At 31.1% G+C, this 11,455-nt stretch overlaps 1 protein-coding gene across 10 annotated transcripts in view; it reads left to right on the forward strand.

Moving 5' to 3' along the window:
* Nucleotides 1-11,455, forward strand: part of LOC108695203 (dystrophin, isoforms A/C/F/G/H) — a 469,808-nt gene that overhangs the window by 190,324 nt on the left and 268,029 nt on the right. The window lies entirely within an intron of this gene.

Consider the following 11,455-nt stretch of genomic DNA (forward strand, 5'->3'; position numbering starts at 1 on the left):
AAGCGTTGTAATTGCTAAATTAATTTGTTGCAATTTCGACAGTAATACTAAGCGATTATATGAAAAAACCCGTTCTAAGACGATCTTTATTAGCGTTGCAAAAGACAAAGGAAATTGCGTGTATGCGCACGTGTTACGCGCTCTAAAGTAGGTATCATAGAGCGTCGCTAGAATAAATAAAACTAATAATTTTTTAAATCGACTCTCACATTTAAAAATATTACGGAATTTCAGCATTTATCATATTTAAAGAGTTTAAAAAACATCTTATTTAAAAAATTGGTGCAAAAACGAGAGTGTACGAAAACCTGTGAATGCAATTGCATTGCAAAGTAAATAAAAAAATCATATCAACAAAATAATATTCAAATATTCAAATAATATTCAAACAAAATAATATTCAAATATAGATCTTCTTTTTGATTTTAATTTTTAATTTATATGTCGTCTTGTTCGTATCAATAAAATTTAGCTAAGTTTTACATTTTAACAAAAAGAAAAAAAGAAAAAAGATTTTGCTAAAACAATTAAGTAAAATATTTGGACAATATATGATATTTAGATATTTTATAAATATAATTTTATGGATATTTATATCTAATATATAAATATTGTATTATTTTTTATATTATTTGATGATATTGCGATTTTTATTTATTATGCAGTTTAAATTTATTTTTTGATATTTTAAATATTATTATAGATTGCAATATATGTGGCATATCACGATTTTGTTAAAGCATTTAAAATTTTAGCTGGATACAGATTTGAAATTAAACTTTGTTAGACCATCAAAATAATGGATGCTTAAGCTGGCCGCTAGACTGTCCAAACTTTTTGCAGCATTGCTCATGTTTGAGTTTTGCTATATAATTATTTTGATGAGTTGGTAAAATTATTTTCAGATTTGTAACTATCTAAATTTTTAAATACTTTAATAAAATCATTATTTCCGTGTATGCAAATTTATACAAATTGATACAAAAAAAATGTAGTATAAAAATGTTTTGCCAAGCAGAACATCCAATTTTTTATTATGCGTGAATTTCTCATTTGAATAAAAATGAGATATAATTTGATTGACGTGATATCCATCACGTTGATCTTTCTACGTTGCGCATCTTTCATAGGCCAGTTTTAGAGTTTCGACCGATTGTTACAAAAGCGTATCGAAAGTGTCAGGGTATCGATGTACCCATTAAAAAGAAGAAACTTGATATTGAGTATCGATATAATGTGGTGACTGGCCATCAGTCTTTTCACGCGGAATGTGTTTTCCGCTTTATATATGATTTCCAGAGCGTGAAGATTTAAATTTTCGTACGCCACGCGCCCACTCGCGGTTGTTTTTCGTCGCGTTGACGCATCCGGTAAATTTTTCGCCACAACTGGCAGCCATTGCATTCACGTGCTGTGATTTAGTTATCCTATAATTTTGCATTTGAATCGGTTGCTTTTCACGCGACGCACGATGTTTTTTACCGGCACGTTACCGATTTTTTTACGGCCATTGAACGTTTCATTAATTTGCAAGTGATCATTCCCTTCGTTCATCATGGTAAACATAAAGCAGCGATATATGATACTCATAGAAGATAGAAAATAAATTTTTCACGATTGCTGTATTTATTAAAGTTAAAAAAATTTGGAAAAAATTTAATATATTTTTATTATTATTCTTTATATGATTACGAATTTTTATGTAAATATAAAACACGATCACAAAGATCGAATGTAAACTTTGCTATTTATAAACGATAGATCGTGCGATAATAGAAATCGAAGAATTAGATACACAAATAGATATACAAAAATTAGATATAGAAAATGAGTAATAATAATTATCGAACGTTAAACATATTTTAATGAGACTGCGTAATTAGGTACATGCTGCATGTGGAAGAGAATTGCTTGCAAAATTGATACTGATATATTGTACTCGGATTTAAACTGATACTATACGCGACTAATATAATATTTCTGCTTGTACTTCTATAGTTATGAAATTCGCCATTTTTAGTATTGAATTATAAGTACTCGCGTAAAGTAACTAAGGCATCCACGAGTATCATTATATTGTAATACTTTTCCATAATTATTAACAGATCCGTTCCCGTTTACAATCTTCTTACGTTCTATTTGCTCGTCGAGACAGCACTAATTATTGACAGAAACAAGCACGATTACCGTTGGTGAGCTAGACTTTGATCGATTGCGTGTAATATTTAAGAGGAAACGATCCACCATCGAGTAAGGAGCTTATTGTGTTTCTTGCATTTTAAAGGGAAACGCCGACGAAAGATCAGTATTTCAAAGTGAAGAAAATTCAATGCTAAATTCATTACTAGAGTTTATTATTTTTAGTATAAGCTATTGATTAATTTTCTGTTTGATTTAACTATTAAATTTTGATCATATTCTTTTGGGAAAATTGAGTTTCAGTAAATTATTGAAAAAATTATTAGTATTACTTTAGTATATGATGCACATTGCACTTTATTGAAATATCTATGTATTTCGTTTTATTGAAAAATATTACATTTTCAAGAGTATTACATCATATGTACTATTATTAAACAAATTTTTTAAAATTTAATTTAGATAATCTCTCTTAAATTTTAAAGCAATTTAGCAAAAATGTTTTATTTTATTGCGAAATTAAATTTACTAATATCTATTACATTATTATATCTGTTATTGATATGTATTATATCATTATATAATTAAAATCCAGTATCACATTTAGGACATGTCACATTAGAATTATTCGGAGTGATTCAGAAATGGCGATATTGAGATCCTTTCATAATTCGCGAATATTCAGATATTTTCTATAAAAAAAAAAATGCTTGAATCTAATCTATTAATCACTAGTCAATAGAGAATCTATCTCAATGCATTATTAAAATAATCGATCGCTAATAACAGAAACTCTGTATTGCTAGTAAATGATTAATAATTATTCTTTTTGTTAATTTTTAATCATACTTAATAACACATAATGCACAATTTATAATGCTCAATATTGAATATTCAACGATTTAATTAATGAATATTACAAGATCATGAGAAATGAAAGAATTATTTTTTGTATGTTATATTAATCGATAATCCTTCTTGCATTATATATTTTTTGTTTGATTTTTCAAATAATGAATATTGTACCATTTGATGTACACATATATCCAATAAATGACAGAAGCATAATTTATAAACTGTAATTATTAGCAATGTGGAAATAGCGGTTATTTGATAAATCGTATAATAACTGATTGGAATTTATTATTCGATCTGTCATATCCATCAGTAGTTAGTTACAGTATTGTATAATATCCTGCTGTTCGATAGCTCATGTGATAACATGAATATCCAAAAGTAATCAACCATATTATTTGCTTTGCAATGCAGTTATCTTTACAAATATTCATATTGTATTTTTTTTTAACTGAAATAATTTTATAGTACTTTTTTAAATATGGTAAACGCTAAAGTTACGTGTTAGAAACAATTACGAGCTGGCAATTATTATCTCAAGCTTATATTTTTATTTACTGTACACGCGAGTTGATGCTAATGTTCATGCTAATGTTTCCGTACATAGAGCAGAATATCGTGAAAAAACTTGTTATCACCTCTTGTTTCAATGAGTCGCGTAACGTTGAAACTTTTTTCCTACATCGCGTTTTCATGTGGGAACCATGCTGGTCGTACCATCTGGCACTCGAGACTAATTAACTCCAGGGAGCGTGCCCATTTTAGTCTCGCTAAACTCTTTGTACCTCGTTGACACAATTTCGGAGTTATTTGTATCTATAGCAGTAATTTATTTCGAGTCCATTTCGCCGTTTATGAATTCAAGATTTAAAGATGGATATTAAATCGAGCCGAAGTGAAACAGTTTTGCTCTACAGCTCTTACTCGGTCATTTATTTATATACGATGATAAATATGGAAATTGAGCGGTGGATAAGTAGAACGCTTTTTCTCCCTTTTGATTGTAAAGCTGTTTTCATTGTTTTATACGTTCGTTGCTCTTGCAGCGAACAAATTAGAAACGAACATCAAATGCCGTTTGCAATTTCTGCGAAAGCTCTAACAAGTTTTAACTAAAAGTAATATACATTTTAACTCACGACAGAAAGAATCATAGAGTTTGCTGAGCAAGATACATTGAACTTATTTATATGTAATATTGATTTTAATATTTTTATTGGTAATGGTCGCAGTACAACCTTGAAATGTACTATTGAAATATGTCTAAAAATCTTATACGTCATACTTTTAGTCGCTTGGATTTGTTTTGATATTTGAAATAAATCAAAATAATTTTCCTCTCAATTCCGCATATTCACGTTAAATATACTGCAATATAGTATTCTGAGGAATAATGCATAAGATCTGTCAATATATCGCATACATATTTGCGGTCAAACTATTGAACTGCGATATATCTTGAATATGGTAGTCGCTGTTAGTTTCACAACGACGCTGTTCTGTATCATAGTTTACAAATGCGATTTAACTAATGAATTATCGACCAACGCCTCGCTCGGACGTAACTTATATATGTACCACTTGCCCATATCTACTTCATGTCTTTCGGCAGTGCATGGAATTTCTAGTATTATTGTCGAAAGCACGTTTATTCTCTCTGTTTAAGCCACACTTTGGCTCCAGCTGCGACTTACGTCGATATTATTATACGTCGTTCAAATTATTTCTGGACTGAATATCCCAGATAGAATATCTCGAAACATTATCCCGAAATAATTATTTCTACTTTTACGGCATTACATTTTACCTAAGATTTTTAGATATGTTTGTGTGAGCAATATAACATACGTTTTTAATGATTATCATCTTTATATGACAATGAAAAGCTTTTTGTAAAAAGCTGCAATTTATTTTATTAAAGTATCAAACGTTCACTTCATTTTATTGGAGAGATAAAATATACGCATTTAAGTTTCTTTCAAATTACGAGCCCTTTGACATTGTTCAACATCAAAGAGATATATCTCGGAACGAGATATTGCACATTCACGATTTATGAATTGCGAATTACATTCGTTGCTACGTGACGTCGTCTCATGTTTCTAACATTTGCGAAGCGCTCGATCGGACTTGCTCTACTGAAATGAGGAGCTTTGCACGTGCTTCAGACTCTTACACTTCTTTTAACTTTATTTGACTTCTCATTGTGCGTCATATCGGAATTCCACTGCTTTTAGGAATCGCTTATACGGAAAATAGAGAGCATCGATCGGCAGAATAACGAGGAGTTGCTTATGTGACTCGGACTTACGTTTCGCCTTTAGATGAACAAAGAGAGTACAGCCCTTTCTCATATTCATGGTAAACACGGCACGCTCCGCTTCGTTAGATCAATCCTGCCGTAGCTAATTCGCTTTAATGCAATTTCACGTGGTGGTTCTCTTTTTCTTTATCGTAGAGCCATGTACACTCTATGAGTCGAGTCTCCCTGCGGTAAACCCGCCTTCGTACTTAGGCGTCATTAATGTTCAGAACCATAATTTATTGGTGCATTGGCGATTTTCGAGAAAGAAGAAAAACGAGGCACTTCGTATGATAATTAGCTGCATTTAGTCAATTGAGATAATTTGAATTAATTATCCGAGTTATATTTTACATGTTTATACTATGATATTTTTTTGTAAATAATATATTTATGTTATTGCAAAGATTTTTTTATCTTTATTTACAGCGCATATATACTGTTCAAGTTTAAATCTGATTAATCTGATAATTGTTACATTTATTCTTTATACTCTAAAATAATTCTACTTTTCTTGAATATATTATAAAAATGTTATTTCTTCTCGCTTTTGTGTGTTAAAACTCGTAATTGTGCTTATTCGAAATTAATCGAATTACTGAGGAATACGTTCTTTTTTATTCAAGTGTAATTATACATATTTTACTACTTTAGAATCAACTGTCAAATTTTGGAATTGTAGACTCAACTGTCGGATTTGACTTTTGTTCAAAAGTTACTTTGATGTGATTAATTTTGTATGCGGTATTATCCGATTGGATTCATTTTCTGCGTACTTGACGTATAATTGTCAAGGCTGACTAAAAGGGTATTAAATCTTCGTGGTTCAGGCGATTGGCGAAATGGCGATGTATTATCATGGTCCCGAAGGTCACGGAAATACGGAAGAATGAGTAAACCGAGCCAACCACTTTCCCTTTCTCGCTTCATCGCGCCAAACGCAGCCGAACGATCGATAAAACGCTTCCATCGTCGGACGGTCGAGCGCCGCGACGATAATATTCCCCTTCTAATAACCATTATTCCATTATATTATGGCGCTTTTCGAGATCCGACGCAACGGGAGCTTTGGCGTTTCGTGCATTGCATTTTGGTCATGTCGCGAGAGAAATAGTACTCTGGAGAAAATTTACGACGAATTTACATGCGCATGTGCTCGCGAATATGCATGTACGCCGCCACGCCTCCAGACTTTTCCCAGTTAGAATCTCATTCTAAAATATCAGAGACTATGTTCTAAACATTTTCTGGAGTCTTGTGACACTTGCGAAATTAATTCAGCTTCATAAACATGAAACATAAAAGTGATGTTTCAGCTTAAGAATGTAGATATGTTCTTTTGTGATAAGAATAATAATTTAAATGATTTTTAACTTAACATAAATGTAAATAAACAAAATAAACATTTTTAACATAAATTTTTAACATAAATTTTAAACCTAATAAGCGAAAAGACTACATTTGATCAAAACGGATTTGAAATCCTAATAATATTTTTGCGTGAATTTTTGTACCATTTCCAGCTAAATGCGTGCTGATTATTTGTCAATCTTAAAACACAAACTTAAAATAAAATTCAAATAATATCACAGTTTAAACTGAAAATCTTAAAATTATTAATATTATTAGACATCAAATTTCACCTTCTTAAATATTTATGTTGAACATTTATCAATCAGTTTTACTTACTTATTGTTACAAATTTTAAGCTTTTGCTTGTTATCTGTATATCGCTCTAAAAATTTGCTTTGTTTGCAATAACGTCATTATAAATCGTTTGAAGCTTATTTTTCCTAATGACCATGTCGTCATTTTGTGCATCCACAATAAAATTATTAAACAACTGACGATAGCTTAGGGGTCGCGTTCACCGGCTTATCCTTTTTTAATGGTTCCGTGCACAAAGCGGCATTCCTTCTTTTTCAAGAGAGTAGTCTCTCGCAACAGGCTGGTCGGTGCAGCCAAACTACCCTTGCTCAATGAGGAAACATGATCTAAATCATCCGTCGTCACAAAAGATACACGGTCGTCGTGTGTTCGCAAGCATGATGAAAATAAAAAGCGAAAGTCGTAGGTTATGGAACTCCGACAGTGAGAAAGAGAAGGAAAGAAAGAAAATTACAGTATCGTAAAGGCCGGATGTAATAGAAACGAACGTATGAGGGTGAGCTGTTCGTCGGGTTTTTCTATTAAGGGATGAAATTTGAGACTAGAAATTTAATTTCCTTGCTGTTCGATAATATTTCTCCCTATTGTTCAGGAAACGCTAACTTCTGTATGGACAATAAATATTTTTCAATTCAGTTTTTCCATTAACTTTTATGAAAATTTTCAATTTTAGAAAATACTAAAAAACTTTCTGATGAAATATGTCCAAGCAGAGTGATATAACAATTTGACAGTTAATAGTTGAATTTAAAAGTTATATTAAATGTTTTTTAAACATCTTTTTGTTCTCTTTTAAATGTTTTATTCAAACTAATTCCGATTTTTTAATCTTTTTAATCGTTAGAAGTAATGTTATGAGGAATCATTAATATTTTATTATCGCGAATTATTTATGAATCTATTTATATCGTGATTAATTAAAATAACATTTAATTTCACAATAATTTATTTAATAAAATTAATTTGAATGTAATATTCAGAAGAAAAATATATAATCTTTACGTTTTTATTATATTAGCTTTTCTCAATTCTTATAAACAGAACATACGTATCTACTCATCCGCCATGAACATTCTCATCCCCATATGTAATTTAATAAAATTCACACAAGGGGTTGTTTCCGATCGAAATGGTACGCGCATGCGCTTTAAGTTCACGTAGATGGCGACACCTTTCCATCCACCCCTGCAGTTCCATAGTCGGTAATGCAGAATGTTCGTCCACCCTAGTTTAGGGGTGCTTCTTTGCTCAGCCAGCAAACTACGTTTGTACCGACAGTTGAAATTTCACGACATTTGATACCATATCTCCTTCAACTTAGCTGTTATCGATACGTTAACTGAGTGAGAAATCTCTCCTACGATTTCTTAGAGTGCAACCTTAGGTATCTCCAAACTTGCTATGGTAAATGCGACGTATATTGACCAATTTATCGTTTGCTGATTGAATTTTGAATAGTCGATTTAAATTTGTCTCAAATATAATGTTTATTGTTATAGTAAGAAATGATAAACTGCAAGCATATTGAAAAATAAATATGAAAATAGTGTATAAGTCATTTATTGATCTTTATTAAGTAAATTAATTGTTAATGATTTTATTTTAATTATCTCTATATGTCCTCTTTTGTAAAATGATAATGTCTTTTGTAAAAATATTTGCACAACTTTTATTACTTGTCAGATATATATTTAAAACAATAATGTATTATTTTATGATTATTACAAAATAATAAGCAAATGACAAGATGCACAGAGATTAATTTATGTTACGTATACATAACAAAAAATAGGCTTATTACTAAATTATATATGCATGCTAATATCCTTTGCTATTGATTATCAAATAAGTCTTGTAATTTTAAAAAATATACAACTTTTCTTGTACATCCATTCATTCTCGAAATATAATTTACAATGCACTTTAATATTAGTTTTGATTAGCATAAAGCTTTGAGAAACTTTGAGTTATCTTTCGTTCTTTCAATTGCAAAAAAGATAAGAAAACTGCGGTCTTATCACGGCAACATTCAGGAATCACTTGATTTAGATCGCCACGAAAAAAATAAAAAAGTCACGATATCATTATATTTTGTTCCATGTAATGGTAAAATAGTGCAGCAGCTTTAATTGTACAGTTATTTTGGCAAGTAGCTACTTGTCATGAATTCATAGTTAGCACAGTGTATTCTAGCATTTATCCTCGTTTATAATATTGCTATAAGTTTTTATTTTTTTTGTATTATTTTTTTTAATTAAAACTGCTGCATTTCGTTCGTCGTTTTCATCGAATCTGAGCAAAGGTTATTTCGCATGACATTGCCGTTGTCCCACGCAGTTCCTTCGCTCCCACGAGGTATCTCGTATTGAGCTGATTGTGTTTCCGTTCTTCCAACAACGGATCCATGATTTATTCTGCGGCCGTGTCGCGGAAATCGTGTTACGCTATTGATTCGAGTTATTTCACCTCGTCCCTCGTTAGGCGAATATATGCGAAAGCACCAAGAGATTGCAGCCAATATTCGAGCGGACGCTAAGTTGTCAGTTATGCTACGTTTGCGCCGTACCAACGGCATTAATTTTGACTGAGCAATAATTCTGGGATTTGTGATATGTTGCCAAATAATGATTGCTGACAACGCCGCTTGCCAGTTCCCTGTTCAGCAATCAGTAATTTTTCCTGTCGATTTCTGTACAATAAATAACAGATGGTCGTTAAATTTCAATACAAAAAGAATAGATCGAACAATTTTCAAAATGAGAATGATATTTTTACCTGCAGATTAATTTCAATTGATCAGACATATACACTTTGTTAATTAAATTCTATTCCGTAACATATTTGTTGAATAATCTACAATAACTATTGTGTCATTGATTATAAAAAAATCTGTTGGGATATAAATTTTTTGTATTAATTGAAGAAGGAAGTATTTTTTAACGCAATGTTTATTTTATTGTTAAAATATTTAAAACGTTAACAACTTATTTTTATTTGTTATAAATTTAATTTAATGACATAAATGCTTTTAGTCATTAATATGTTATTCATTTTTCTTAATTTAATTAATTAAATACGCTTAATTAATTAATTAAATACGCTTTAAATGTGAATAGCTTTGCTGACTAACTTTCAGATACTCTTAATTAAGGAGGTTGTCAGCAACTGCCTGTGCGTGTTGAAAGTTCTTCTCGCGCATATCTCGTTATGACACCGTCGTCATACAGAGATGACGCGCATGGAGTGCATGTGTCACATGAAGAAGAATAGTACATTTGCATGCACGAGAAGAACATAATTATCTATTAACATAGTGGCAGGTACAACGTGAGCTAAAAGATCCTTCATTTTTTTCTTCTTTCGCTCTCTGATCTTGTTACAGCTCTTTCGTTTCTGCGGAATTCTTTCGGTAGTCAGACAAATCCGATAGTCCATAGTTTCATGTCGCGATATTAGGTTTGTCATACCCCGAGGGATATATGAGAGTTATCGAGATAACGTTGCGTGCAGATGCCGTTGTCTGGTGGCTTGTACGTACCCGAGCAACTTTACAATATCGTACTTTCCTCGTACAACAGCGTCACGTGTATCTGTATACGATACGCCATCTTTGTATTGTAGATACGGTATCAAGTCTCATGTCCGCGACAGAAACCGCTGCCTTTGTACGCCTATGTATTCCCAATTGAAAGAGAAACTACCACAATAAACAGATAAGAAGCAACTGTTAAAGGGAAAAAATTAATAGTTGAAGAGTGTTATATTAAACAACTGTAATAAGTTGATTATTAAGTAATTTATTATAGTAACAAACTTATTTTATTAATAATAATAACAAGCTAATTTTCGCACACTTTGTAGCGAATGCTTCGTTTACAATGATGTTTGACTTTGATATTTTGATATAAAAATTCTTAATAATTTTTTCAATAATGAATGACATTTTTTTCTGTAGAAAACGGTTATTCTATTGATTTCTTCAAACACAAAAAATAATGTACTTTATGATATTTATTTCTTTTTTTATTTATTTTACAATTTGCGCTTTATAAAAACACAAACTGTAAAATTCGTTCTGTTAGATACTTCATAAACACAGAAAGAATTTTTTAAGAATACTTTTACACAACAATTCTATTTAAATTTTATAGTTCGTTGGCAGTATAGACATATGAAGAAATTTAAAAAACTTGCACACAATATATTATCAGATAAAAGAGGTTTAGAAAATTCAAGTCAAGCGGAATCTAGTGTGATCGCACAACATAAGTAAAATCTTCTTTTGGGTGCAAAAGCAGGTCAACCTTATTCCTTTGAAGAGTCGACGTCTTGAAATTTCGCGATGATTTTCATGTGAGGTGGCATTCAAGAGATAAGAAATCTCGGAAAAATTTGAACACTTAGTTGACTATAAACGTACGTTTTCCGAGAGCAAGAGAGAGAGAGAGAGAGAGAGAGAGAGAGAGAGAGAGAGAGAGAGGGGGGGGGGGG

The sequence above is a fragment of the Atta colombica genome, unplaced genomic scaffold, assembly GCF_001594045.1.
Source record: "Atta colombica isolate Treedump-2 unplaced genomic scaffold, Acol1.0 scaffold126, whole genome shotgun sequence".
Lineage (NCBI taxonomy): Eukaryota > Metazoa > Arthropoda > Insecta > Hymenoptera > Formicidae > Atta > Atta colombica.